The sequence below is a fragment of the Brachyhypopomus gauderio genome, unplaced genomic scaffold, assembly GCF_052324685.1.
Source record: "Brachyhypopomus gauderio isolate BG-103 unplaced genomic scaffold, BGAUD_0.2 sc92, whole genome shotgun sequence".
NCBI lineage: Eukaryota > Metazoa > Chordata > Actinopteri > Gymnotiformes > Hypopomidae > Brachyhypopomus > Brachyhypopomus gauderio.
The window spans coordinates 1,005,049-1,029,644 of NW_027506913.1; the positions used below are offsets into that span (position 1 = coordinate 1,005,049).

A 24,596-nucleotide genomic window follows, 5' to 3' on the forward strand; every position below is an offset into this window, starting at 1 on the left:
CTTGTCGGCATCTTGAAGGGATGGTGGCACGAATAAAGCAATAATAGAGGCTTAAAGGCAGCCAGGTGCTGTAGTGGCTTGATAAGTGCTTTTATGCATGTGAGAAGCGATCCAGTTATGGGAGACTGCAATGGCCAAGATGCAAGGTAAAGAGACATATGTAGGTGTTGGTGGTATAGTGGTGAGCATAGCTGCCTTCCAAGCAGTTGACCCGGGTTCGATTCCCGGCCAACGCATCTCATTATACATGGATACCTGATGTTATTCACAAAACGTGGTACTTTGCCACTCACGTTTATTGATGGCAACCAAAGCTCATGTTTTACAGATTGCTCCTGCTTTTTACCTTCAGAGATAACTCATGCAATACAGAACGATATAGGAGTCAACACCTTCAAAAACACTGTGCTTTAATATGTTCTGGTTACATTGACACCTTACTCACAGCTGCACAGATGACCGTGACTCTTACATCGTTTTTAAATGAAGTGATACAAAGCGTTGTTATTTCTCAAAATCAGAACGAGGCCAAAGAGACCTGCATGCTGAAGCTGCGGCCCCATTTTCATGTTGCTTTAAAGAAGCTTTTGACCCCGACGTGATTTGAACACGTAACCTTCTGATCTGGAGTCAGACGCGCTACCGTTGCGCCACGAGGTCTAATACGTAGAAGTCTAGCTAAAAAAATGGAACAAGGCAGTCAGATGTTTTAGTTCAATAGCTCTTCCAATGTATTTTGATTTTTTTCATTCCCTCTCGTCTGCCTTAAAGTTTCACCAATTCAAGAGGAGAGTAATGGTGAGGGAAGAACGTACCAAAGGGAGGGAATCTTCAGGCAGAATCCCTGAGCTCTCTGCTTTCTTCTCAACCTGAGTAGTCTATGCATGATTCTGTGTTAGTATCTGTCGATTCGGCCCTTGAAAGGCAATACAGCTAAAGGTAACTTTTCTTGTTTATCATGCACCTGAGATGTAACAAAACGGAGGACCTTTCAAGAAAGGCTCTTGAGCAGAGTTACTTCAGAAAGTGAAGTAACGAAAAGAAAAACTTTCTCATGTTACAATAGATTGGTGAGTGTGAAGAATAGCATCAAGTTAAAGACCTGGCAAGATTGGAACGAAGATGAGAAGAAAGTAAATGTGTTTTAGTTTAGTTTCTTATTTTTCCATGAGTATTCAAGTCTTAGTGACTACATAAAGTTTTGATTCTTCAGTTTGCGTTGAAGACAACCATTGATTGGACCTTACGGACTGTCAGCGGAAGTCCATTCCACCACCTTGTGGACTGACAGAGAAGATTCTTGTTGCATGTCTTGTCGGCATCTTGAAGGGATGGTGGCACGAATAAAGCAATAATAGAGGCTTAAAGGCAGCCAGGTGCTGTAGTGGCTTGATAAGTGCTTTTATGCATGTGAGAAGCGATCCAGTTATGGGAGACTGCAATGGCCAAGATGCAAGGTAAAGAGACATATGTAGGTGTTGGTGGTATAGTGGTGAGCATAGCTGCCTTCCAAGCAGTTGACCCGGGTTCGATTCCCGGCCAACGCATCTCATTATACATGGATACCTGATGTTATTCACAAAACGTGGTACTTTGCCACTCACGTTTATTGATGGCAACCAAAGCTCATGTTTTACAGATTGCTCCTGCTTTTTACCTTCAGAGATAACTCATGCAATACAGAACGATATAGGAGTCAACACCTTCAAAAACACTGTGCTTTAATATGTTCTGGTTACATTGACACCTTACTCACAGCTGCACAGATGACCGTGACTCTTACATCGTTTTTAAATGAAGTGATACAAAGCGTTGTTATTTCTCAAAATCAGAACGAGGCCAAAGAGACCTGCATGCTGAAGCTGCGGCCCCATTTTCATGTTGCTTTAAAGAAGCTTTTGACCCCGACGTGATTTGAACACGTAACCTTCTGATCTGGAGTCAGACACGCTACCGTTGCGCCACGAGGTCTAATACGTAGAAGTCTAGCTAAAAAAATGGAACAAGGCAGTCAGATGTTTTAGTTCAATAGCTCTTCCAATGTATTTTGATTTTTTTCATTCCCTCTCGTCTGCCTTAAAGTTTCACCAATTCAAGAGGAGAGTAATGGTGAGGGAAGAACGTACCAAAGGGAGGGAATCTTCAGGCAGAATCCCTGAGCTCTCTGCTTTCTTCTCAACCTGAGTAGTCTATGCATGATTCTGTGTTAGTATCTGTCGATTCGGCCCTTGAAAGGCAATACAGCTAAAGGTAACTTTTCTTGTTTATCATGCACCTGAGATGTAACAAAACGGAGGACCTTTCAAGAAAGGCTCTTGAGCAGAGTTACTTCAGAAAGTGAAGTAACGAAAAGAAAAACTTTCTCATCTTACAATAGATTGGTGAGTGTGAAGAATAGCATCAAGTTAAAGACCTGGCAAGATTGGAACGAAGATGAGAAGAAAGTAAATGTGTTTTAGTTTAGTTTCTTATTTTTCCATGAGTATTCAAGTCTTAGTGACTACATAAAGTTTTGATTCTTCAGTTTGCGTTGAAGACAACCATTGATTGGACCTTACGGACTGTCAGCGGAAGTCCATTCCACCACCTTGTGGACTGACAGAGAAGATTCTTGTTGCATGTCTTGTCGGCATCTTGAAGGGATGGTGGCACGAATAAAGCAATAATAGAGGCTTAAAGGCAGCCAGGTGCTGTAGTGGCTTGATAAGTGCTTTTATGCATGTGAGAAGCGATCCAGTTATGGGAGACTGCAATGGCCAAGATGCAAGGTAAAGAGACATATGTAGGTGTTGGTGGTATAGTGGTGAGCATAGCTGCCTTCCAAGCAGTTGACCCGGGTTCGATTCCCGGCCAACGCATCTCATTATACATGGATACCTGATGTTATTCACAAAACGTGGTACTTTGCCACTCACGTTTATTGATGGCAACCAAAGCTCATGTTTTACAGATTGCTCCTGCTTTTTACCTTCAGAGATAACTCATGCAATACAGAACGATATAGGAGTCAACACCTTCAAAAACACTGTGCTTTAATATGTTCTGGTTACATTGACACCTTACTCACAGCTGCACAGATGACCGTGACTCTTACATCGTTTTTAAATGAAGTGATACAAAGCGTTGTTATTTCTCAAAATCAGAACGAGGCCAAAGAGACCTGCATGCTGAAGCTGCGGCCCCATTTTCATGTTGCTTTAAAGAAGCTTTTGACCCCGACGTGATTTGAACACGTAACCTTCTGATCTGGAGTCAGACGCGCTACCGTTGCGCCACGAGGTCTAATACGTAGAAGTCTAGCTAAAAAAATGGAACAAGGCAGTCAGATGTTTTAGTTCAATAGCTCTTCCAATGTATTTTGATTTTTTTCATTCCCTCTCGTCTGCCTTAAAGTTTCACCAATTCAAGAGGAGAGTAATGGTGAGGGAAGAACGTACCAAAGGGAGGGAATCTTCAGGCAGAATCCCTGAGCTCTCTGCTTTCTTCTCAACCTGAGTAGTCTATGCATGATTCTGTGTTAGTATCTGTCGATTCGGCCCTTGAAAGGCAATACAGCTAAAGGTAACTTTTCTTGTTTATCATGCACCTGAGATGTAACAAAACGGAGGACCTTTCAAGAAAGGCTCTTGAGCAGAGTTACTTCAGAAAGTGAAGTAACGAAAAGAAAAACTTTCTCATCTTACAATAGATTGGTGAGTGTGAAGAATAGCATCAAGTTAAAGACCTGGCAAGATTGGAACGAAGATGAGAAGAAAGTAAATGTGTTTTAGTTTAGTTTCTTATTTTTCCATGAGTATTCAAGTCTTAGTGACTACATAAAGTTTTGATTCTTCAGTTTGCGTTGAAGACAACCATTGATTGGACCTTACGGACTGTCAGCGGAAGTCCATTCCACCACCTTGTGGACTGACAGAGAAGATTCTTGTTGCATGTCTTGTCGGCATCTTGAAGGGATGGTGGCACGAATAAAGCAATAATAGAGGCTTAAAGGCAGCCAGGTGCTGTAGTGGCTTGATAAGTGCTTTTATGCATGTGAGAAGCGATCCAGTTATGGGAGACTGCAATGGCCAAGATGCAAGGTAAAGAGACATATGTAGGTGTTGGTGGTATAGTGGTGAGCATAGCTGCCTTCCAAGCAGTTGACCCGGGTTCGATTCCCGGCCAACGCATCTCATTATACATGGATACCTGATGTTATTCACAAAACGTGGTACTTTGCCACTCACGTTTATTGATGGCAACCAAAGCTCATGTTTTACAGATTGCTCCTGCTTTTTACCTTCAGAGATAACTCATGCAATACAGAACGATATAGGAGTCAACACCTTCAAAAACACTGTGCTTTAATATGTTCTGGTTACATTGACACCTTACTCACAGCTGCACAGATGACCGTGACTCTTACATCGTTTTTAAATGAAGTGATACAAAGCGTTGTTATTTCTCAAAATCAGAACGAGGCCAAAGAGACCTGCATGCTGAAGCTGCGGCCCCATTTTCATGTTGCTTTAAAGAAGCTTTTGACCCCGACGTGATTTGAACACGTAACCTTCTGATCTGGAGTCAGACGCGCTACCGTTGCGCCACGAGGTCTAATACGTAGAAGTCTAGCTAAAAAAATGGAACAAGGCAGTCAGATGTTTTAGTTCAATAGCTCTTCCAATGTATTTTGATTTTTTTCATTCCCTCTCGTCTGCCTTAAAGTTTCACCAATTCAAGAGGAGAGTAATGGTGAGGGAAGAACGTACCAAAGGGAGGGAATCTTCAGGCAGAATCCCTGAGCTCTCTGCTTTCTTCTCAACCTGAGTAGTCTATGCATGATTCTGTGTTAGTATCTGTCGATTCGGCCCTTGAAAGGCAATACAGCTAAAGGTAACTTTTCTTGTTTATCATGCACCTGAGATGTAACAAAACGGAGGACCTTTCAAGAAAGGCTCTTGAGCAGAGTTACTTCAGAAAGTGAAGTAACGAAAAGAAAAACTTTCTCATGTTACAATAGATTGGTGAGTGTGAAGAATAGCATCAAGTTAAAGACCTGGCAAGATTGGAACGAAGATGAGAAGAAAGTAAATGTGTTTTAGTTTAGTTTCTTATTTTTCCATGAGTATTCAAGTCTTAGTGACTACATAAAGTTTTGATTCTTCAGTTTGCGTTGAAGACAACCATTGATTGGACCTTACGGACTGTCAGCGGAAGTCCATTCCACCACCTTGTGGACTGACAGAGAAGATTCTTGTTGCATGTCTTGTCGGCATCTTGAAGGGATGGTGGCACGAATAAAGCAATAATAGAGGCTTAAAGGCAGCCAGGTGCTGTAGTGGCTTGATAAGTGCTTTTATGCATGTGAGAAGCGATCCAGTTATGGGAGACTGCAATGGCCAAGATGCAAGGTAAAGAGACATATGTAGGTGTTGGTGGTATAGTGGTGAGCATAGCTGCCTTCCAAGCAGTTGACCCGGGTTCGATTCCCGGCCAACGCATCTCATTATACATGGATACCTGATGTTATTCACAAAACGTGGTACTTTGCCACTCACGTTTATTGATGGCAACCAAAGCTCATGTTTTACAGATTGCTCCTGCTTTTTACCTTCAGAGATAACTCATGCAATACAGAACGATATAGGAGTCAACACCTTCAAAAACACTGTGCTTTAATATGTTCTGGTTACATTGACACCTTACTCACAGCTGCACAGATGACCGTGACTCTTACATCGTTTTTAAATGAAGTGATACAAAGCGTTGTTATTTCTCAAAATCAGAACGAGGCCAAAGAGACCTGCATGCTGAAGCTGCGGCCCCATTTTCATGTTGCTTTAAAGAAGCTTTTGACCCCGACGTGATTTGAACACGTAACCTTCTGATCTGGAGTCAGACGCGCTACCGTTGCGCCACGAGGTCTAATACGTAGAAGTCTAGCTAAAAAAATGGAACAAGGCAGTCAGATGTTTTAGTTCAATAGCTCTTCCAATGTATTTTGATTTTTTTCATTCCCTCTCGTCTGCCTTAAAGTTTCACCAATTCAAGAGGAGAGTAATGGTGAGGGAAGAACGTACCAAAGGGAGGGAATCTTCAGGCAGAATCCCTGAGCTCTCTGCTTTCTTCTCAACCTGAGTAGTCTATGCATGATTCTGTGTTAGTATCTGTCGATTCGGCCCTTGAAAGGCAATACAGCTAAAGGTAACTTTTCTTGTTTATCATGCACCTGAGATGTAACAAAACGGAGGACCTTTCAAGAAAGGCTCTTGAGCAGAGTTACTTCAGAAAGTGAAGTAACGAAAAGAAAAACTTTCTCATGTTACAATAGATTGGTGAGTGTGAAGAATAGCATCAAGTTAAAGACCTGGCAAGATTGGAACGAAGATGAGAAGAAAGTAAATGTGTTTTAGTTTAGTTTCTTATTTTTCCATGAGTATTCAAGTCTTAGTGACTACATAAAGTTTTGATTCTTCAGTTTGCGTTGAAGACAACCATTGATTGGACCTTACGGACTGTCAGCGGAAGTCCATTCCACCACCTTGTGGACTGACAGAGAAGATTCTTGTTGCATGTCTTGTCGGCATCTTGAAGGGATGGTGGCACGAATAAAGCAATAATAGAGGCTTAAAGGCAGCCAGGTGCTGTAGTGGCTTGATAAGTGCTTTTATGCATGTGAGAAGCGATCCAGTTATGGGAGACTGCAATGGCCAAGATGCAAGGTAAAGAGACATATGTAGGTGTTGGTGGTATAGTGGTGAGCATAGCTGCCTTCCAAGCAGTTGACCCGGGTTCGATTCCCGGCCAACGCATCTCATTATACATGGATACCTGATGTTATTCACAAAACGTGGTACTTTGCCACTCACGTTTATTGATGGCAACCAAAGCTCATGTTTTACAGATTGCTCCTGCTTTTTACCTTCAGAGATAACTCATGCAATACAGAACGATATAGGAGTCAACACCTTCAAAAACACTGTGCTTTAATATGTTCTGGTTACATTGACACCTTACTCACAGCTGCACAGATGACCGTGACTCTTACATCGTTTTTAAATGAAGTGATACAAAGCGTTGTTATTTCTCAAAATCAGAACGAGGCCAAAGAGACCTGCATGCTGAAGCTGCGGCCCCATTTTCATGTTGCTTTAAAGAAGCTTTTGACCCCGACGTGATTTGAACACGTAACCTTCTGATCTGGAGTCAGACGCGCTACCGTTGCGCCACGAGGTCTAATACGTAGAAGTCTAGCTAAAAAAATGGAACAAGGCAGTCAGATGTTTTAGTTCAATAGCTCTTCCAATGTATTTTGATTTTTTTCATTCCCTCTCGTCTGCCTTAAAGTTTCACCAATTCAAGAGGAGAGTAATGGTGAGGGAAGAACGTACCAAAGGGAGGGAATCTTCAGGCAGAATCCCTGAGCTCTCTGCTTTCTTCTCAACCTGAGTAGTCTATGCATGATTCTGTGTTAGTATCTGTCGATTCGGCCCTTGAAAGGCAATACAGCTAAAGGTAACTTTTCTTGTTTATCATGCACCTGAGATGTAACAAAACGGAGGACCTTTCAAGAAAGGCTCTTGAGCAGAGTTACTTCAGAAAGTGAAGTAACGAAAAGAAAAACTTTCTCATGTTACAATAGATTGGTGAGTGTGAAGAATAGCATCAAGTTAAAGACCTGGCAAGATTGGAACGAAGATGAGAAGAAAGTAAATGTGTTTTAGTTTAGTTTCTTATTTTTCCATGAGTATTCAAGTCTTAGTGACTACATAAAGTTTTGATTCTTCAGTTTGCGTTGAAGACAACCATTGATTGGACCTTACGGACTGTCAGCGGAAGTCCATTCCACCACCTTGTGGACTGACAGAGAAGATTCTTGTTGCATGTCTTGTCGGCATCTTGAAGGGATGGTGGCACGAATAAAGCAATAATAGAGGCTTAAAGGCAGCCAGGTGCTGTAGTGGCTTGATAAGTGCTTTTATGCATGTGAGAAGCGATCCAGTTATGGGAGACTGCAATGGCCAAGATGCAAGGTAAAGAGACATATGTAGGTGTTGGTGGTATAGTGGTGAGCATAGCTGCCTTCCAAGCAGTTGACCCGGGTTCGATTCCCGGCCAACGCATCTCATTATACATGGATACCTGATGTTATTCACAAAACGTGGTACTTTGCCACTCACGTTTATTGATGGCAACCAAAGCTCATGTTTTACAGATTGCTCCTGCTTTTTACCTTCAGAGATAACTCATGCAATACAGAACGATATAGGAGTCAACACCTTCAAAAACACTGTGCTTTAATATGTTCTGGTTACATTGACACCTTACTCACAGCTGCACAGATGACCGTGACTCTTACATCGTTTTTAAATGAAGTGATACAAAGCGTTGTTATTTCTCAAAATCAGAACGAGGCCAAAGAGACCTGCATGCTGAAGCTGCGGCCCCATTTTCATGTTGCTTTAAAGAAGCTTTTGACCCCGACGTGATTTGAACACGTAACCTTCTGATCTGGAGTCAGACGCGCTACCGTTGCGCCACGAGGTCTAATACGTAGAAGTCTAGCTAAAAAAATGGAACAAGGCAGTCAGATGTTTTAGTTCAATAGCTCTTCCAATGTATTTTGATTTTTTTCATTCCCTCTCGTCTGCCTTAAAGTTTCACCAATTCAAGAGGAGAGTAATGGTGAGGGAAGAACGTACCAAAGGGAGGGAATCTTCAGGCAGAATCCCTGAGCTCTCTGCTTTCTTCTCAACCTGAGTAGTCTATGCATGATTCTGTGTTAGTATCTGTCGATTCGGCCCTTGAAAGGCAATACAGCTAAAGGTAACTTTTCTTGTTTATCATGCACCTGAGATGTAACAAAACGGAGGACCTTTCAAGAAAGGCTCTTGAGCAGAGTTACTTCAGAAAGTGAAGTAACGAAAAGAAAAACTTTCTCATGTTACAATAGATTGGTGAGTGTGAAGAATAGCATCAAGTTAAAGACCTGGCAAGATTGGAACGAAGATGAGAAGAAAGTAAATGTGTTTTAGTTTAGTTTCTTATTTTTCCATGAGTATTCAAGTCTTAGTGACTACATGAAGTTTTGATTCTTCAGTTTGCGTTGAAGACAACCATTGATTGGACCTTACGGACTGTCAGCGGAAGTCCATTCCACCACCTTGTGGACTGACAGAGAAGATTCTTGTTGCATGTCTTGTCGGCATCTTGAAGGGATGGTGGCACGAATAAAGCAATAATAGAGGCTTAAAGGCAGCCAGGTGCTGTAGTGGCTTGATAAGTGCTTTTATGCATGTGAGAAGCGATCCAGTTATGGGAGACTGCAATGGCCAAGATGCAAGGTAAAGAGACCTATGTAGGCGTTGGTGGTATAGTGGTGAGCATAGCTGCCTTCCAAGCAGTTGACCCGGGTTCGATTCCCGGCCAACGCATCTCATTATACATGGATACCTGATGTTATTCACAAAACGTGGTACTTTGCCACTCACGTTTATTGATGGCAACCAAAGCTCATGTTTTACAGATTGCTCCTGCTTTTTACCTTCAGAGATAACTCATGCAATACAGAACGATATAGGAGTCAACACCTTCAAAAACACTGTGCTTTAATATGTTCTGGTTACATTGACACCTTACTCACAGCTGCACAGATGACCGTGACTCTTACATCGTTTTTAAATGAAGTGATACAAAGCGTTGTTATTTCTCAAAATCAGAATGAGGCCAAAGAGACCTGCATGCTGAAGCTGCGGCCCCATTTTCATGTTGCTATAAAGAAGCTTTTGACCCCGACGTGATTTGAACACGTAACCTTCTGATCTGGAGTCAGACGCGCTACCGTTGCGCCACGAGGTCTAATACGTAGAAGTCTAGCTAAAATAATGGAACAAGGCAGTCAGATGTTTTAGTTCAATAGCTCTTCCAATGTATTTTGATTTTTTTCATTCCCTCTCGTCTGCCTTAAAGTTTCACCAATTCAAGAGGAGAGTAATGGTGAGGGAAGAACGTACCAAAGGGAGGGAATCTTCAGGCAGAATCCCTGAGCTCTCTGCTTTCTTCTCAACCTGAGTAGTCTATGCATGATTCTGTGTTAGTATCTGTCGATTCGGCCCTTGAAAGGCAATACAGCTAAAGGTAACTTTTCTTGTTTATCATGCACCTGAGATGTAACAAAACGGAGGACCTTTCAAGAAAGGCTCTTGAGCAGAGTTACTTCAGAAAGTGAAGTAACGAAAAGAAAAACATTCTCATGTTACAAAAGATTGGTGAGTGTGAAGAATAGCATCAAGTTAAAGACCTGGCAAGATTGGAACGAAGATGAGAAGAAAGTAAATGTGTTTTAGTTTAGTTTCTTATTTTTCCATGAGTATTCAAGTCTTAGTGACTACATGAAGTTTTGATTCTTCAGTTTGCGTTGAAGACAACCATTGATTGGACCTTACGGACTGTCAGCGGAAGTCCATTCCACCACCTTGTGGACTGACAGAGAAGATTCTTGTTGCATGTCTTGTCGGCATCTTGAAGGGATGGTGGCACGAATAAAGCAATAATAGAGGCTCAAAGGCAGCCAGGTGCTGTAGTGGCTTGATAAGTGCTTTTATGCATGTGAGAATCGATCCAGTTATGGGAGACTGCAATGGCCAAGATGCAAGGTAAAGAGACATATGTAGGTGTTGGTGGTATAGTGGTGAGCATAGCTGCCTTCCAAGCAGTTGACCCGGGTTCGATTCCCGGCCAACGCATCTCATTATACATGGATACCTGATGTTATTCACAAAACGTGGTACTTTGCCACTCACGTTTATTGATGGCAACCAAAGCTCATGTTTTACAGATTGCTCCTGCTTTTTACCTTCAGAGATAACTCATGCAATACAGAACGATATAGGAGTCAACACCTTCAAAAACACTGTGCTTTAATATGTTCTGGTTACATTGACACCTTACTCACAGCTGCACAGATGACCGTGACTCTTACATCGTTTTTAAATGAAGTGATACAAAGCGTTGTTATTTCTCAAAATCAGAACGAGGCCAAAGAGACCTGCATGCTGAAGCTGCGGCCCCATTTTCATGTTGCTTTAAAGAAGCTTTTGACCCCGACGTGATTTGAACACGTAACCTTCTGATCTGGAGTCAGACGCGCTACCGTTGCGCCACGAGGTCTAATACGTAGAAGTCTAGCTAAAAAAATGGAACAAGGCAGTCAGATGTTTTAGTTCAATAGCTCTTCCAATGTATTTTGATTTTTTTCATTCCCTCTCGTCTGCCTTAAAGTTTCACCAATTCAAGAGGAGAGTAATGGTGAGGGAAGAACGTACCAAAGGGAGGGAATCTTCAGGCAGAATCCCTGAGCTCTCTGCTTTCTTCTCAACCTGAGTAGTCTATGCATGATTCTGTGTTAGTATCTGTCGATTCGGCCCTTGAAAGGCAATACAGCTAAAGGTAACTTTTCTTGTTTATCATGCACCTGAGATGTAACAAAACGGAGGACCTTTCAAGAAAGGCTCTTGAGCAGAGTTACTTCAGAAAGTGAAGTAACGAAAAGAAAAACTTTCTCATGTTACAATAGATTGGTGAGTGTGAAGAATAGCATCAAGTTAAAGACCTGGCAAGATTGGAACGAAGATGAGAAGAAAGTAAATGTGTTTTAGTTTAGTTTCTTATTTTTCCATGAGTATTCAAGTCTTAGTGACTACATAAAGTTTTGATTCTTCAGTTTGCGTTGAAGACAACCATTGATTGGACCTTACGGACTGTCAGCGGAAGTCCATTCCACCACCTTGTGGACTGACAGAGAAGATTCTTGTTGCATGTCTTGTCGGCATCTTGAAGGGATGGTGGCACGAATAAAGCAATAATAGAGGCTTAAAGGCAGCCAGGTGCTGTAGTGGCTTGATAAGTGCTTTTATGCATGTGAGAAGCGATCCAGTTATGGGAGACTGCAATGGCCAAGATGCAAGGTAAAGAGACATATGTAGGTGTTGGTGGTATAGTGGTGAGCATAGCTGCCTTCCAAGCAGTTGACCCGGGTTCGATTCCCGGCCAACGCATCTCATTATACATGGATACCTGATGTTATTCACAAAACGTGGTACTTTGCCACTCACGTTTATTGATGGCAACCAAAGCTCATGTTTTACAGATTGCTCCTGCTTTTTACCTTCAGAGATAACTCATGCAATACAGAACGATATAGGAGTCAACACCTTCAAAAACACTGTGCTTTAATATGTTCTGGTTACATTGACACCTTACTCACAGCTGCACAGATGACCGTGACTCTTACATCGTTTTTAAATGAAGTGATACAAAGCGTTGTTATTTCTCAAAATCAGAACGAGGCCAAAGAGACCTGCATGCTGAAGCTGCGGCCCCATTTTCATGTTGCTTTAAAGAAGCTTTTGACCCCGACGTGATTTGAACACGTAACCTTCTGATCTGGAGTCAGACGCGCTACCGTTGCGCCACGAGGTCTAATACGTAGAAGTCTAGCTAAAAAAATGGAACAAGGCAGTCAGATGTTTTAGTTCAATAGCTCTTCCAATGTATTTTGATTTTTTTCATTCCCTCTCGTCTGCCTTAAAGTTTCACCAATTCAAGAGGAGAGTAATGGTGAGGGAAGAACGTACCAAAGGGAGGGAATCTTCAGGCAGAATCCCTGAGCTCTCTGCTTTCTTCTCAACCTGAGTAGTCTATGCATGATTCTGTGTTAGTATCTGTCGATTCGGCCCTTGAAAGGCAATACAGCTAAAGGTAACTTTTCTTGTTTATCATGCACCTGAGATGTAACAAAACGGAGGACCTTTCAAGAAAGGCTCTTGAGCAGAGTTACTTCAGAAAGTGAAGTAACGAAAAGAAAAACTTTCTCATGTTACAATAGATTGGTGAGTGTGAAGAATAGCATCAAGTTAAAGACCTGGCAAGATTGGAACGAAGATGAGAAGAAAGTAAATGTGTTTTAGTTTAGTTTCTTATTTTTCCATGAGTATTCAAGTCTTAGTGACTACATAAAGTTTTGATTCTTCAGTTTGCGTTGAAGACAACCATTGATTGGACCTTACGGACTGTCAGCGGAAGTCCATTCCACCACCTTGTGGACTGACAGAGAAGATTCTTGTTGCATGTCTTGTCGGCATCTTGAAGGGATGGTGGCACGAATAAAGCAATAATAGAGGCTTAAAGGCAGCCAGGTGCTGTAGTGGCTTGATAAGTGCTTTTATGCATGTGAGAAGCGATCCAGTTATGGGAGACTGCAATGGCCAAGATGCAAGGTAAAGAGACATATGTAGGTGTTGGTGGTATAGTGGTGAGCATAGCTGCCTTCCAAGCAGTTGACCCGGGTTCGATTCCCGGCCAACGCATCTCATTATACATGGATACCTGATGTTATTCACAAAACGTGGTACTTTGCCACTCACGTTTATTGATGGCAACCAAAGCTCATGTTTTACAGATTGCTCCTGCTTTTTACCTTCAGAGATAACTCATGCAATACAGAACGATATAGGAGTCAACACCTTCAAAAACACTGTGCTTTAATATGTTCTGGTTACATTGACACCTTACTCACAGCTGCACAGATGACCGTGACTCTTACATCGTTTTTAAATGAAGTGATACAAAGCGTTGTTATTTCTCAAAATCAGAACGAGGCCAAAGAGACCTGCATGCTGAAGCTGCGGCCCCATTTTCATGTTGCTTTAAAGAAGCTTTTGACCCCGACGTGATTTGAACACGTAACCTTCTGATCTGGAGTCAGACGCGCTACCGTTGCGCCACGAGGTCTAATACGTAGAAGTCTAGCTAAAAAAATGGAACAAGGCAGTCAGATGTTTTAGTTCAATAGCTCTTCCAATGTATTTTGATTTTTTTCATTCCCTCTCGTCTGCCTTAAAGTTTCACCAATTCAAGAGGAGAGTAATGGTGAGGGAAGAACGTACCAAAGGGAGGGAATCTTCAGGCAGAATCCCTGAGCTCTCTGCTTTCTTCTCAACCTGAGTAGTCTATGCATGATTCTGTGTTAGTATCTGTCGATTCGGCCCTTGAAAGGCAATACAGCTAAAGGTAACTTTTCTTGTTTATCATGCACCTGAGATGTAACAAAACGGAGGACCTTTCAAGAAAGGCTCTTGAGCAGAGTTACTTCAGAAAGTGAAGTAACGAAAAGAAAAACTTTCTCATGTTACAATAGATTGGTGAGTGTGAAGAATAGCATCAAGTTAAAGACCTGGCAAGATTGGAACGAAGATGAGAAGAAAGTAAATGTGTTTTAGTTTAGTTTCTTATTTTTCCATGAGTATTCAAGTCTTAGTGACTACATGAAGTTTTGATTCTTCAGTTTGCGTTGAAGACAACCATTGATTGGACCTTACGGACTGTCAGCGGAAGTCCATTCCACCACCTTGTGGACTGACAGAGAAGATTCTTGTTGCATGTCTTGTCGGCATCTTGAAGGGATGGTGGCACGAATAAAGCAATAATAGAGGCTTAAAGGCAGCCAGGTGCTGTAGTGGCTTGATAAGTGCTTTTATGCATGTGAGAAGCGATCCAGTTATGGGAGACTGCAATGGCCAAGATGCAAGGTAAAGAGACCTATGTAGGCGTTGGTGGTATAGTGGTGAGCATAGCTGCCTTCCAAGCAGTTGACCCGGGTTCGATTCCCGGCCAACGCATCTCATTATACATGGATACCTGATGTTATTCACAAAACGTGGTACTTTGCCACTCACGTTTATTGATGGCAACCAAAGCTCATGTTTTACAGATTGCTCCTGCTTTTTACCTTCAGAGATAACTCATGCAATACAGAACGATATAGGAGTCAACACCTTCAAAAACACTGTGCTTTAATATGTTCTGGTTACATTGACACCTTACTCACAGCTGCACAGATGACCGTGACTCTTACATCGTTTTTAAATGAAGTGATACAAAGCGTTGTTATTTCTCAAAATCAGAATGAGGCCAAAGAGACCTGCATGCTGAAGCTGCGGCCCCATTTTCATGTTGCTATAAAGAAGCTTTTGACCCCGACGTGATTTGAACACGTAACCTTCTGATCTGGAGTCAGACGCGCTACCGTTGCGCCACGAGGTCTAATACGTAGAAGTCTAGCTAAAATAATGGAACAAGGCAGTCAGATGTTTTAGTTCAATAGCTCTTCCAATGTATTTTGATTTTTTTCATTCCCTCTCGTCTGCCTTAAAGTTTCACCAATTCAAGAGGAGAGTAATGGTGAGGGAAGAACGTACCAAAGGGAGGGAATCTTCAGGCAGAATCCCTGAGCTCTCTGCTTTCTTCTCAACCTGAGTAGTCTATGCATGATTCTGTGTTAGTATCTGTCGATTCGGCCCTTGAAAGGCAATACAGCTAAAGGTAACTTTTCTTGTTTATCATGCACCTGAGATGTAACAAAACGGAGGACCTTTCAAGAAAGGCTCTTGAGCAGAGTTACTTCAGAAAGTGAAGTAACGAAAAGAAAAACATTCTCATGTTACAAAAGATTGGTGAGTGTGAAGAATAGCATCAAGTTAAAGACCTGGCAAGATTGGAACGAAGATGAGAAGAAAGTAAATGTGTTTTAGTTTAGTTTCTTATTTTTCCATGAGTATTCAAGTCTTAGTGACTACATGAAGTTTTGATTCTTCAGTTTGCGTTGAAGACAACCATTGATTGGACCTTACGGACTGTCAGCGGAAGTCCATTCCACCACCTTGTGGACTGACAGAGAAGATTCTTGTTGCATGTCTTGTCGGCATCTTGAAGGGATGGTGGCACGAATAAAGCAATAATAGAGGCTCAAAGGCAGCCAGGTGCTGTAGTGGCTTGATAAGTGCTTTTATGCATGTGAGAATCGATCCAGTTATGGGAGACTGCAATGGCCAAGATGCAAGGTAAAGAGACATATGTAGGTGTTGGTGGTATAGTGGTGAGCATAGCTGCCTTCCAAGCAGTTGACCCGGGTTCGATTCCCGGCCAACGCATCTCATTATACATGTATACCTGATGTTATTCACAAAACGTGGTACTTTGCCACTCACGTTTATTGATGGCAACCAAAGCTCATGTTTTACAGATTGCTCCTGCTTTTTACCTTCAGAGATAACTCATGCAATACAGAACGATATAGGAGTCAACACCTTCAAAAACACTGTGCTTTAATATGTTCTGGTTACATTGACACCTTACTCACAGCTGCACAGATGACCGTGACTCTTACATCGTTTTTAAATGAAGTGATACAAAGCGTTGTTATTTCTCAAAATCAGAATGAGGCCAAAGAGACCTGCATGCTGAAGCTGCGGCCCCATTTTCATGTTGCTATAAAGATGCTTTTGACCCCGACGTGATTTGAACACGTAACCTTCTGATCTGGAGTCAGACGCGCTACCGTTACGCCACGAGGTCTAATACGTAGAAGTCTAGCTAAAAAAATGGAACAAGGCAGTCAGATGTTTTAGTTCAATAGCTCTTCCAATGTATTTAGATTTTTTTCATTCCCTCTCGTCTGCCTTAAAGTTTCACCAATTCAAGAGGAGAGTAATGGTGAGGGAAGAACATACCAAAGGGAGGGAATCTTCAGGCAGAATCCCTGAGCTCTCTGCTTTCTTCTCAACCTGAGTAGTCTATGCATGATTCTGTGTTAGTATCTGTCGATTCGGCCCTTGAAAGGCAATACAACTAAAGGTAACGTTTCTTGTTTATCATGCACCTGAGATGTAACAAAACGGAGGACCTTTCAAGAAAGGCTCTTGAGCAGAGTTACTTCAGAAAGTGAAGTAACGAAAAGAAAAAAATTCTCATGTTACAATAGATTGGTGAGTGTGAAGAATAGCATCAAGTTAAAGACCTGGCAAGATTGGAACGAAGATGAGAAGAAAGTAAATGTGTTTTAGTTTAGTTTCTTATTTTTCCATGAGTATTCAAGTCTTAGTGACTACATGAAGTTTTGATTCTTCAGTTTGCGTTGAAGACAACCATTGATTGGACCTTACGGACTGTCAGCGGAAGTCCATTCCACCACCTTGTGGACTGACAGAGAAGATTCTTGTTGCATGTCTTGTCGGCATCTTGAAGGGATGGTGGCACGAATAAAGCAATAATAGAGGCTTAAAGGCAGCCAGGTGCTGTAGTGGCTTGATAAGTGCTTTTATGCATGTGAGAAGCGATCCAGTTATGGGAGACTGCAATGGCCAAGATGCAAGGTAAAGAGACAAATGTAGGCGTGGGTGGTATAGTGGTGAGCATAGCTGCCTTCCAAGCAGTTGACCCGGGTTCGATTCCCGGCCAACGCATCTCGTTATACATGGATACCTGATGTTATTCACAAAACGTGGTACTTTGCCACTCACGTTTATTGATGGCAACCAAAGCTCATGTTTTACAGATTGCTCCTGCTTTTTACCTTCAGAGATAACTCATGCAATACAGAACGATATAGGAGTCAACACCTTCAAAAACACTGTGCTTTAATATGTTCTGGTTACATTGACACCTTACTCACAGCTGCACAGATGACCGTGACTCTTACATCGTTTTTAAATGAAGTGATACAAAGCGTTGTTATTTCTCAAAATCAGAATGAGGCCAAAGAGACCTGCATGCTGAAGCTGCGGCCCCATTTTCATGTTGCTATAAAGAAGCTTTTGACCCCGACGTGATTTGAACACGTAACCTTCTGATCTGGAGTCAGACGCGCTACCGTTGCGCCACGAGGTCTAATACGTAGAAGTCTAGCTAAAAAAATGGAACAAGGCAGTCAGATGTTTTAGTTCAATAGCTCTTCCAATGTATTTTGATTTTTTTCATTCCCTCTCGTCTGCCTTAAAGTTTCACCAATTCAAGAGGAGAGTAATGGTGAGGGAAGAACATACCAAAGGGAGGGAATCTTCAGGCAGAATCCCTGAGCTCTCTGCTTTCTTCTCAACCTGAGTAGTCTATGCATGATTCTGTGTTAGTATCTGTCGATTCGGCCCTTGAAAGGCAATACAGCTAAAGGTAACGTTTCTTGTTTATCATGCACCTGAGATGTAACAAAACGGAGGACCTTTCAAGAAAGGCTCTTGAGCAGAGTTACTTCAGAAAGTGAAGTAACGAAAAGAAAAAAATTCTCATGTTACAATAGATTGGTGAGTGTGAAGAATAGCATCAAGTTAAAGACCTGGCAAGATTGGAACGAAGATGAGAAGAAAGTAAATGTGTTTTAGTTTAGTTTCTTATTTTTCCATGAGTATTCAAGTCTTAGTGACTACATGAAGTTTTGATTCTTCAGTTTGCGTTGAAGACAACCATTGATTGGACCTTACGGACTGTCAGCGGAAGTCCATTCCACCACCTTGTGGACTGACAGAGAAGATTCTTGTTGCATGTCTTGTCGGCATCTTGAAGGGATGGTGGCACGAATAAAGCAATAATAGAGGCTTAAAGGCAGCCAGGTGCTGTAGTGGCTTGATAAGTGCTTTTATGCATGTGAGAAGCGATCCAGTTATGGGAGACTGCAATGGCCAAGATGCAAGGTAAAGAGACATATGTAGGCGTTGGTGGTATAGTGGTGAGCATAGCTGCCTTCCAAGCAGTTGACCCGGGTTTGATTCCCGGCCAACGCATCTCATTATACATGGATACCTGATGTTATTCACAAAACGTGGTACTTTGCCACTCACGTTTATTGATGGCAACCAAAGCTCATGTTTTACAGATTGCTCCTGCTTTTTACCTTCAGAGATAACTCATGCAATACAGAACGATATAGGAGTCAACACCTTCAAAAACACTGTGCTTTAATATGTTCTGGTTACATTGACACCTTACTCACAGCTGCACAGATGACCGTGACTCTTACATCGTTTTTAAATGAAGTGATACAAAGCGTTGTTATTTCTCAAAATCAGAATGAGGCCAAAGAGACCTGCATGCTGAAGCTGCGGCCCCATTTTCATGTTGCTATAAAGAAGCTTTTGACCCCGACGTGATTTGAACACGTAACCTTCTGATCTGGAGTCAGACGCGCTACCGTTGCGCCACGAGGTCTAATACGTAGAAGTCTAGCTAAAAAAATGGAACAAGGCAGTCAGATGTTTTAGTTCAATAGCTCTTCCAATGTATTTAGATTTTTTTCATTCCCTCTCGTCTGCCTTAAAGTTTCACCAATTCAAGAGGAGAGTAATGGTGAGGGAAGAACGTACCAAAGGGAGGGAATCTTCAGGCAGAATCCCTGAGCTCTCTGCTTTCTTCTCAACCTGAGTAGTCTATGCATGATTCTGTGTTAGTATCTGTCGATTCGGCCCTTGAAAGGCAATACAGCTAAAGGTAACGTTTCTTGTTTATCATGCACCTGAGATGTAACAAAACGGAGGACCTTTCAAGAAAGGCTCTTGAGCAGAGTTACTTCAGAAAGTGAAGTAACGAAAAGAAAAACATTCTCATGTTACAATAGATTGGTGAGTGTGAAGAATAGCATCAAGTTAAAGACCTGGCAAGATTGGAACGAAGATGAGAAGAAAGTAAATGTGTTTTAGTTTAGTTTCTTATTTTTCCATGAGTATTCAAGTCTTAGTGACTACATGAAGTTTTGATTCTTCAGTTTGCGTTGAAGACAACCATTGATTGGACCTTACGGACTGTCAGCGGAAGTCCATTGCACCACCTTGTGGACTGACAGAGAAGATTCTTGTTGCATGTCTTGTCGGCATCTTGAAGGGATTGTGGCACGAATAAAGCAATAATAAAGGCTTAAAGGCAGCCAGGTGCTGTAGTGGCTTGATAAGTGCTTTTATGCATGTGAGAAGCGATCCAGTTATGGGAGACTGCAATGGCCAAGATGCAAGGTAAAGAGACATATGTAGGCGTTGGTGGTATAGTGGTGAGCATAGCTGCCTTCCAAGCAGTTGACCTGGGTTCGATTCCCGGCCAACGCATCTCATTATACATGGATACCTGATGTTATTCACAAAACGTGGTACTTTGCCACTCACGTTTATTGATGGCAACCAAAGCTCATGTTTTACAGATTGCTCCTGCTTTTTACCTTCAGAGATAACTCATGCAATACAGAACGATATAGGAGTCAACACCTTCAAAAACACTGTGCTTTAATATGTTCTGGTTACATTGACACCTTACTCACAGCTGCACAGATGACCGTGACTCTTACATCGTTTTTAAATGAAGTGATACAAAGCGTTGTTATTTCTCAAAATCAGAATGAGGCCAAAGAGACCTGCATGCTGAAGCTGCGGCCCCATTTTCATGTTGCTATAAAGAAGCTTTTGACCCCGACGTGATTTGAACACGTAACCTTCTGATCTGGAGTCAGACGCGCTACCGTTGCGCCACGAGGTCTAATACGTAGAAGTCTAGCTAAAATAATGGAACAAGGCAGTCAGATGTTTTAGTTCAATAGCTCTTCCAATGTATTTTGATTTTTTTCATTCCCTCTCGTCTGCCTTAAAGTTTCACCAATTCAAGAGGAGAGTAATGGTGAGGGAAGAACGTACCAAAGGGAGGGAATCTTCAGGCAGAATCCCTGAGCTCTCTGCTTTCTTCTCAACCTGAGTAGTCTATGCATGATTCTGTGTTAGTATCTGTCGATTCGGCCCTTGAAAGGCAATACAGCTAAAGGTAACTTTTCTTGTTTATCATGCACCTGAGATGTAACAAAACGGAGGACCTTTCAAGAAAGGCTCTTGAGCAGAGTTACTTCAGAAAGTGAAGTAACGAAAAGAAAAACATTCTCATGTTACAAAAGATTGGTGAGTGTGAAGAATAGCATCAAGTTAAAGACCTGGCAAGATTGGAACGAAGATGAGAAGAAAGTAAATGTGTTTTAGTTTAGTTTCTTATTTTTCCATGAGTATTCAAGTCTTAGTGACTACATGAAGTTTTGATTCTTCAGTTTGCGTTGAAGACAACCATTGATTGGACCTTACGGACTGTCAGCGGAAGTCCATTCCACCACCTTGTGGACTGACAGAGAAGATTCTTGTTGCATGTCTTGTCGGCATCTTGAAGGGATGGTGGCACGAATAAAGCAATAATAGAGGCTCAAAGGCAGCCAGGTGCTGTAGTGGCTTGATAAGTGCTTTTATGCATGTGAGAATCGATCCAGTTATGGGAGACTGCAATGGCCAAGATGCAAGGTAAAGAGACATATGTAGGTGTTGGTGGTATAGTGGTGAGCATAGCTGCCTTCCAAGCAGTTGACCCGGGTTCGATTCCCGGCCAACGCATCTCATTATACATGTATACCTGATGTTATTCACAAAACGTGGTACCTTTGCCACTCACGTTTATTGATGGCAACCAAAGCTCATGTTTTACAGATTGCTCCTGCTTTTTACCTTCAGAGATAACTCATGCAATACAGAACGATATAGGAGTCAACACCTTCAAAAAACACTGTGCTTTAATATGTTCTGGTTACATTGACACCTTACTCACAGCTGCACAGATGACCGTGACTCTTACATCGTTTTTAAATGAAGTGATACAAAGCGTTGTTATTTCTCAAAATCAGAATGAGGCCAAAGAGACCTGCATGCTGAAGCTGCGGCCCCATTTTCATGTTGCTATAAAGATGCTTTTGACCCCCGACGTGATTTGAACACGTAACCTTCTGATCTGGAGTCAGACGCGCTACCGTTACGCCACGAGGTCTAATACGTAGAAGTCTAGCTAAAAAAATGGAACAAGGCAGTCAGATGTTTTAGTTCAATAGCTCTTCCAATGTATTTAGATTTTTTTCATTCCCTCTCGTCTGCCTTAAAGTTTCACCAATTCAAGAGGAGAGTAATGGTGAGGGAAGAACATACCAAAGGAGGGAATCTTCAGGCAGAATCCCTGAGCTCTCTGCTTTCTTCTCAACCTGAGTAGTCTATGCATGATTCTGTGTTATGTATCTGTCGATTCGGCCCTTGAAAGGCAATACAAACTAAAGGTAACGTTTCTTGTTTATCATGCACCTGAGATGTAACAAAACGGAGGACCTTTCAAGAAAGGCTCTTGAGCAGAGTTACTTCAGAAAGTGAAGTAACGAAAAGAAAAAAATTCTCATGTTACAATAGATTGGTGAGTGTGAAGAATAGCATCAAGTTAAAGACCTGGCAAGATTGAACGAAGATGAGAAGAAAGTAAATGTGTTTTAGTTTAGTTTCTTATTTTTCCATGAGTATTCAAGTCTTAGTGACTACATGAAGTTTTGATTCTTCAGTTTGCGTTGAAGACAACCATTGATTGGACCTTACGGACTGTCAGCGGAAGTCCATTCCACCACCTTGTGGACTGACAGAGAAGATTCTTGTTGCATGTCTTGTCGGCATCTTGAAGGGATGGTGGCACGAATAAAGCAATAATAGAGGCTTAAAGGCAGCCAGGTTGCTGTAGTGGCTTGATAAGTGCTTTTATGCATGTGAGAAGCGATCCAGTTATGGGAGACTGCAATGGCCAAGATGCAAGGTAAAGAGACAAATGTAGGCGTGGGTGGTATAGTGGTGAGCATAGCTGCCTTCCAAGCAGTTGACCCGGGTTCGATTCCCGGCCAACGCATCTCGTTATACATGGATACCTGATGTTATTCACAAAACGTGGTACTTTGCCACTCACGTTTATTGATGGCAACCAAAGCTCATGTTTTACAGATTGCTCCTGCTTTTTACCTTCAGAGATAACTCATGCAATACAGAACGATATAGGAGTCAACACCTTCAAAAACACTGTGCTTTAATATGTTCTGGTTACATTGACACCTTACTCACAGCTGCACAGATGACCCGTGACTCTTACATCGTTTTTAAATGAAGTGATACAAAGCGTTGTTATTTCTCAAATCAGAATGAGGCCAAAGAGACCTGCATGCTGAAGCTGCGGCCCCATTTTCATGTTGCTATAAAGAAGCTTTTGACCCCGACGTGATTTGAACACGTAACCTTCTGATCTGGAGTCAGACGCGCTACCGTTGCGCCACGAGGTCTAATACGTAGAAGTCTAGCTAAAAAAATGGAACAAGGCAGTCAGATGTTTTAGTTCAATAGCTCTTCCAATGTATTTAGATTTTTTTCATTCCCTCTCGTCTGCCTTAAAGTTTCACCAATTCAAGAGGAGAGTAATGGTGAGGGAAGAACGTACCAAAGGGAGGGAATCTTCAGGCAGAATCCCTGAGCTCTCTGCTTTCATTCTCAACCTGAGTAGTCTATGCATGATTCTGTGTTAGTATCTGTCGATTCGGCCCCTTGAAAGGCAATACAGCTAAAGGTAACGTTTCTTGTTTATCATGCACCTGAGATGTAACAAAACGGAGGACCTTTCAAGAAAGGCTCTTGAGCAGAGTTACTTCAGAAAGTGAAGTAACGAAAAGAAAAACATTCTCATGTTACAATAGATTGGTGAGTGTGAAGAATAGCATCAAGTTAAAGACCTGGCAAGATTGGAACGAAGATGAGAAGAAAGTAAATGTGTTTTAGTTTAGTTTCTTATTTTTCCATGAGTATTCAAGTCTTAGTGACTACATGAAGTTTTGATTCTTCAGTTTGCGTTGAAGACAACCATTGATTGGACCTTACGGACTGTCAGCGGAAGTCCATTCCACCACCTTGTGGACTGACAGAGAAGATTCTTGTTGCATGTCTTGTCGGCATCTTGAAGGGATGGTGGCACGAATAAAGCAATAATAGAGGCTTAAAGGCAGCCAGGTGCTGTAGTGGCTTGATAAGTGCTTTTATGCATGTGAGAAGCGATCCAGTTATGGGAGACTGCAATGGCCAAGATGCAAGGTAAAGAGACATATGTAGGCGTTGGTGGTATAGTGGTGAGCATAGCTGCCTTCCAAGCAGTTGACCCGGGTTCGATTCCCGGCCAACGCATCTCATTATACATGGATACCTGATGTTATTCACAAAACGTGGTACTTTGCCACTCACGTTTATTGATGGCAACCAAAGCTCATGTTTTACAGATTGCTCCTGCTTTTTACCTTCAGAGATAACTCATGCAATACAGAACGATATAGGAGTCAACACCTTCAAAAACACTGTGCTTTAATATGTTCTGGTTACATTGACACCTTACTCACAGCTGCACAGATGACCGTGACTCTTACATCGTTTTTAAATGAAGTGATACAAAGCGTTGTTATTTCTCAAAATCAGAACGAGGCCAAAGAGACCTGCATGCTGAAGCTGCGGCCCCCATTTTCATGTTGCTATAAAGAAGCTTTTGACCCCGACGTGATTTGAACACGTAACCTTCTGATCTGGAGTCAGACGCGCTACCGTTGCGCCACGAGGTCTAATACGTAGAAGTCTAGCTAAAATAATGGAACAAGGCAGTCAGATGTTTTAGTTCAATAGCTCTTCCAATGTATTTTGATTTTTTTCATTCCCTCTCGTCTGCCTTAAAGTTTCACCAATTCAAGAGGAGAGTAATGGTGAGGGAAGAACGTACCAAAGGGAGGGAATCTTCAGGCAGAATCCCTGAGCTCTCTGCTTTCTTCTCAACCTGAGTAGTCTATGCATGATTCTGTGTTAGTATCTGTCGATTCGGCCCTTGAAAGGCAATACAGCTAAAGGTAACTTTTCTTGTTTATCATGCACCTGAGATGTAACAAAACGGAGGACCTT

General features: G+C 42.0%; 38 non-coding genes across 38 annotated transcripts; 19 read left to right on the top strand and 19 right to left on the bottom strand.

Moving 5' to 3' along the window:
- Nucleotides 1–164: 164 nt before the first annotated feature.
- Nucleotides 165–236, top strand: trnag-ucc (transfer RNA glycine (anticodon UCC)). Its single transcript has one exon. It is a non-coding gene; the product is annotated as a tRNA-Gly (tRNA).
- A 352-nt stretch (nt 237–588) lies between these two features.
- Nucleotides 589–660, bottom strand: trnaw-cca (transfer RNA tryptophan (anticodon CCA)). Its single transcript has one exon. It is a non-coding gene; the product is annotated as a tRNA-Trp (tRNA).
- Nucleotides 661–1,475: 815 nt separating this feature from the next.
- trnag-ucc (transfer RNA glycine (anticodon UCC)) lies at nt 1,476–1,547 on the top strand. The gene has a single exon. It is a non-coding gene; the product is annotated as a tRNA-Gly (tRNA).
- A 352-nt stretch (nt 1,548–1,899) lies between these two features.
- Nucleotides 1,900–1,971, bottom strand: trnaw-cca (transfer RNA tryptophan (anticodon CCA)). The gene has a single exon. It is a non-coding gene; the product is annotated as a tRNA-Trp (tRNA).
- Nucleotides 1,972–2,786: 815 nt separating this feature from the next.
- On the top strand, nt 2,787–2,858 carry trnag-ucc (transfer RNA glycine (anticodon UCC)). Its single transcript has one exon. It is a non-coding gene; the product is annotated as a tRNA-Gly (tRNA).
- A 352-nt stretch (nt 2,859–3,210) lies between these two features.
- trnaw-cca (transfer RNA tryptophan (anticodon CCA)) lies at nt 3,211–3,282 on the bottom strand. Its single transcript has one exon. It is a non-coding gene; the product is annotated as a tRNA-Trp (tRNA).
- An 815-nt stretch (nt 3,283–4,097) lies between these two features.
- On the top strand, nt 4,098–4,169 carry trnag-ucc (transfer RNA glycine (anticodon UCC)). The gene has a single exon. It is a non-coding gene; the product is annotated as a tRNA-Gly (tRNA).
- Nucleotides 4,170–4,521: 352 nt separating this feature from the next.
- On the bottom strand, nt 4,522–4,593 carry trnaw-cca (transfer RNA tryptophan (anticodon CCA)). The gene has a single exon. It is a non-coding gene; the product is annotated as a tRNA-Trp (tRNA).
- An 815-nt stretch (nt 4,594–5,408) lies between these two features.
- trnag-ucc (transfer RNA glycine (anticodon UCC)) lies at nt 5,409–5,480 on the top strand. The gene has a single exon. It is a non-coding gene; the product is annotated as a tRNA-Gly (tRNA).
- A 352-nt stretch (nt 5,481–5,832) lies between these two features.
- Nucleotides 5,833–5,904, bottom strand: trnaw-cca (transfer RNA tryptophan (anticodon CCA)). Its single transcript has one exon. It is a non-coding gene; the product is annotated as a tRNA-Trp (tRNA).
- An 815-nt stretch (nt 5,905–6,719) lies between these two features.
- trnag-ucc (transfer RNA glycine (anticodon UCC)) lies at nt 6,720–6,791 on the top strand. Its single transcript has one exon. It is a non-coding gene; the product is annotated as a tRNA-Gly (tRNA).
- A 352-nt stretch (nt 6,792–7,143) lies between these two features.
- trnaw-cca (transfer RNA tryptophan (anticodon CCA)) lies at nt 7,144–7,215 on the bottom strand. Its single transcript has one exon. It is a non-coding gene; the product is annotated as a tRNA-Trp (tRNA).
- Nucleotides 7,216–8,030: 815 nt separating this feature from the next.
- On the top strand, nt 8,031–8,102 carry trnag-ucc (transfer RNA glycine (anticodon UCC)). The gene has a single exon. It is a non-coding gene; the product is annotated as a tRNA-Gly (tRNA).
- Nucleotides 8,103–8,454: 352 nt separating this feature from the next.
- trnaw-cca (transfer RNA tryptophan (anticodon CCA)) lies at nt 8,455–8,526 on the bottom strand. The gene has a single exon. It is a non-coding gene; the product is annotated as a tRNA-Trp (tRNA).
- An 815-nt stretch (nt 8,527–9,341) lies between these two features.
- trnag-ucc (transfer RNA glycine (anticodon UCC)) lies at nt 9,342–9,413 on the top strand. The gene has a single exon. It is a non-coding gene; the product is annotated as a tRNA-Gly (tRNA).
- Nucleotides 9,414–9,765: 352 nt separating this feature from the next.
- Nucleotides 9,766–9,837, bottom strand: trnaw-cca (transfer RNA tryptophan (anticodon CCA)). The gene has a single exon. It is a non-coding gene; the product is annotated as a tRNA-Trp (tRNA).
- Nucleotides 9,838–10,652: 815 nt separating this feature from the next.
- Nucleotides 10,653–10,724, top strand: trnag-ucc (transfer RNA glycine (anticodon UCC)). Its single transcript has one exon. It is a non-coding gene; the product is annotated as a tRNA-Gly (tRNA).
- A 352-nt stretch (nt 10,725–11,076) lies between these two features.
- Nucleotides 11,077–11,148, bottom strand: trnaw-cca (transfer RNA tryptophan (anticodon CCA)). Its single transcript has one exon. It is a non-coding gene; the product is annotated as a tRNA-Trp (tRNA).
- Nucleotides 11,149–11,963: 815 nt separating this feature from the next.
- trnag-ucc (transfer RNA glycine (anticodon UCC)) lies at nt 11,964–12,035 on the top strand. The gene has a single exon. It is a non-coding gene; the product is annotated as a tRNA-Gly (tRNA).
- A 352-nt stretch (nt 12,036–12,387) lies between these two features.
- Nucleotides 12,388–12,459, bottom strand: trnaw-cca (transfer RNA tryptophan (anticodon CCA)). Its single transcript has one exon. It is a non-coding gene; the product is annotated as a tRNA-Trp (tRNA).
- An 815-nt stretch (nt 12,460–13,274) lies between these two features.
- trnag-ucc (transfer RNA glycine (anticodon UCC)) lies at nt 13,275–13,346 on the top strand. Its single transcript has one exon. It is a non-coding gene; the product is annotated as a tRNA-Gly (tRNA).
- Nucleotides 13,347–13,698: 352 nt separating this feature from the next.
- Nucleotides 13,699–13,770, bottom strand: trnaw-cca (transfer RNA tryptophan (anticodon CCA)). Its single transcript has one exon. It is a non-coding gene; the product is annotated as a tRNA-Trp (tRNA).
- An 815-nt stretch (nt 13,771–14,585) lies between these two features.
- trnag-ucc (transfer RNA glycine (anticodon UCC)) lies at nt 14,586–14,657 on the top strand. The gene has a single exon. It is a non-coding gene; the product is annotated as a tRNA-Gly (tRNA).
- Nucleotides 14,658–15,009: 352 nt separating this feature from the next.
- On the bottom strand, nt 15,010–15,081 carry trnaw-cca (transfer RNA tryptophan (anticodon CCA)). Its single transcript has one exon. It is a non-coding gene; the product is annotated as a tRNA-Trp (tRNA).
- An 815-nt stretch (nt 15,082–15,896) lies between these two features.
- trnag-ucc (transfer RNA glycine (anticodon UCC)) lies at nt 15,897–15,968 on the top strand. Its single transcript has one exon. It is a non-coding gene; the product is annotated as a tRNA-Gly (tRNA).
- Nucleotides 15,969–16,320: 352 nt separating this feature from the next.
- On the bottom strand, nt 16,321–16,392 carry trnaw-cca (transfer RNA tryptophan (anticodon CCA)). The gene has a single exon. It is a non-coding gene; the product is annotated as a tRNA-Trp (tRNA).
- Nucleotides 16,393–17,207: 815 nt separating this feature from the next.
- On the top strand, nt 17,208–17,279 carry trnag-ucc (transfer RNA glycine (anticodon UCC)). The gene has a single exon. It is a non-coding gene; the product is annotated as a tRNA-Gly (tRNA).
- A 352-nt stretch (nt 17,280–17,631) lies between these two features.
- Nucleotides 17,632–17,703, bottom strand: trnaw-cca (transfer RNA tryptophan (anticodon CCA)). The gene has a single exon. It is a non-coding gene; the product is annotated as a tRNA-Trp (tRNA).
- Nucleotides 17,704–18,518: 815 nt separating this feature from the next.
- Nucleotides 18,519–18,590, top strand: trnag-ucc (transfer RNA glycine (anticodon UCC)). Its single transcript has one exon. It is a non-coding gene; the product is annotated as a tRNA-Gly (tRNA).
- Nucleotides 18,591–18,942: 352 nt separating this feature from the next.
- Nucleotides 18,943–19,014, bottom strand: trnaw-cca (transfer RNA tryptophan (anticodon CCA)). The gene has a single exon. It is a non-coding gene; the product is annotated as a tRNA-Trp (tRNA).
- An 815-nt stretch (nt 19,015–19,829) lies between these two features.
- trnag-ucc (transfer RNA glycine (anticodon UCC)) lies at nt 19,830–19,901 on the top strand. Its single transcript has one exon. It is a non-coding gene; the product is annotated as a tRNA-Gly (tRNA).
- Nucleotides 19,902–20,253: 352 nt separating this feature from the next.
- On the bottom strand, nt 20,254–20,325 carry trnaw-cca (transfer RNA tryptophan (anticodon CCA)). The gene has a single exon. It is a non-coding gene; the product is annotated as a tRNA-Trp (tRNA).
- An 815-nt stretch (nt 20,326–21,140) lies between these two features.
- Nucleotides 21,141–21,212, top strand: trnag-ucc (transfer RNA glycine (anticodon UCC)). The gene has a single exon. It is a non-coding gene; the product is annotated as a tRNA-Gly (tRNA).
- Nucleotides 21,213–21,566: 354 nt separating this feature from the next.
- trnaw-cca (transfer RNA tryptophan (anticodon CCA)) lies at nt 21,567–21,639 on the bottom strand. The gene has a single exon. It is a non-coding gene; the product is annotated as a tRNA-Trp (tRNA).
- Nucleotides 21,640–22,455: 816 nt separating this feature from the next.
- Nucleotides 22,456–22,527, top strand: trnag-ucc (transfer RNA glycine (anticodon UCC)). Its single transcript has one exon. It is a non-coding gene; the product is annotated as a tRNA-Gly (tRNA).
- Nucleotides 22,528–22,879: 352 nt separating this feature from the next.
- Nucleotides 22,880–22,951, bottom strand: trnaw-cca (transfer RNA tryptophan (anticodon CCA)). Its single transcript has one exon. It is a non-coding gene; the product is annotated as a tRNA-Trp (tRNA).
- An 817-nt stretch (nt 22,952–23,768) lies between these two features.
- Nucleotides 23,769–23,840, top strand: trnag-ucc (transfer RNA glycine (anticodon UCC)). Its single transcript has one exon. It is a non-coding gene; the product is annotated as a tRNA-Gly (tRNA).
- A 353-nt stretch (nt 23,841–24,193) lies between these two features.
- Nucleotides 24,194–24,265, bottom strand: trnaw-cca (transfer RNA tryptophan (anticodon CCA)). The gene has a single exon. It is a non-coding gene; the product is annotated as a tRNA-Trp (tRNA).
- Between the last annotated feature and the right edge of the window lie 331 nt (nt 24,266–24,596).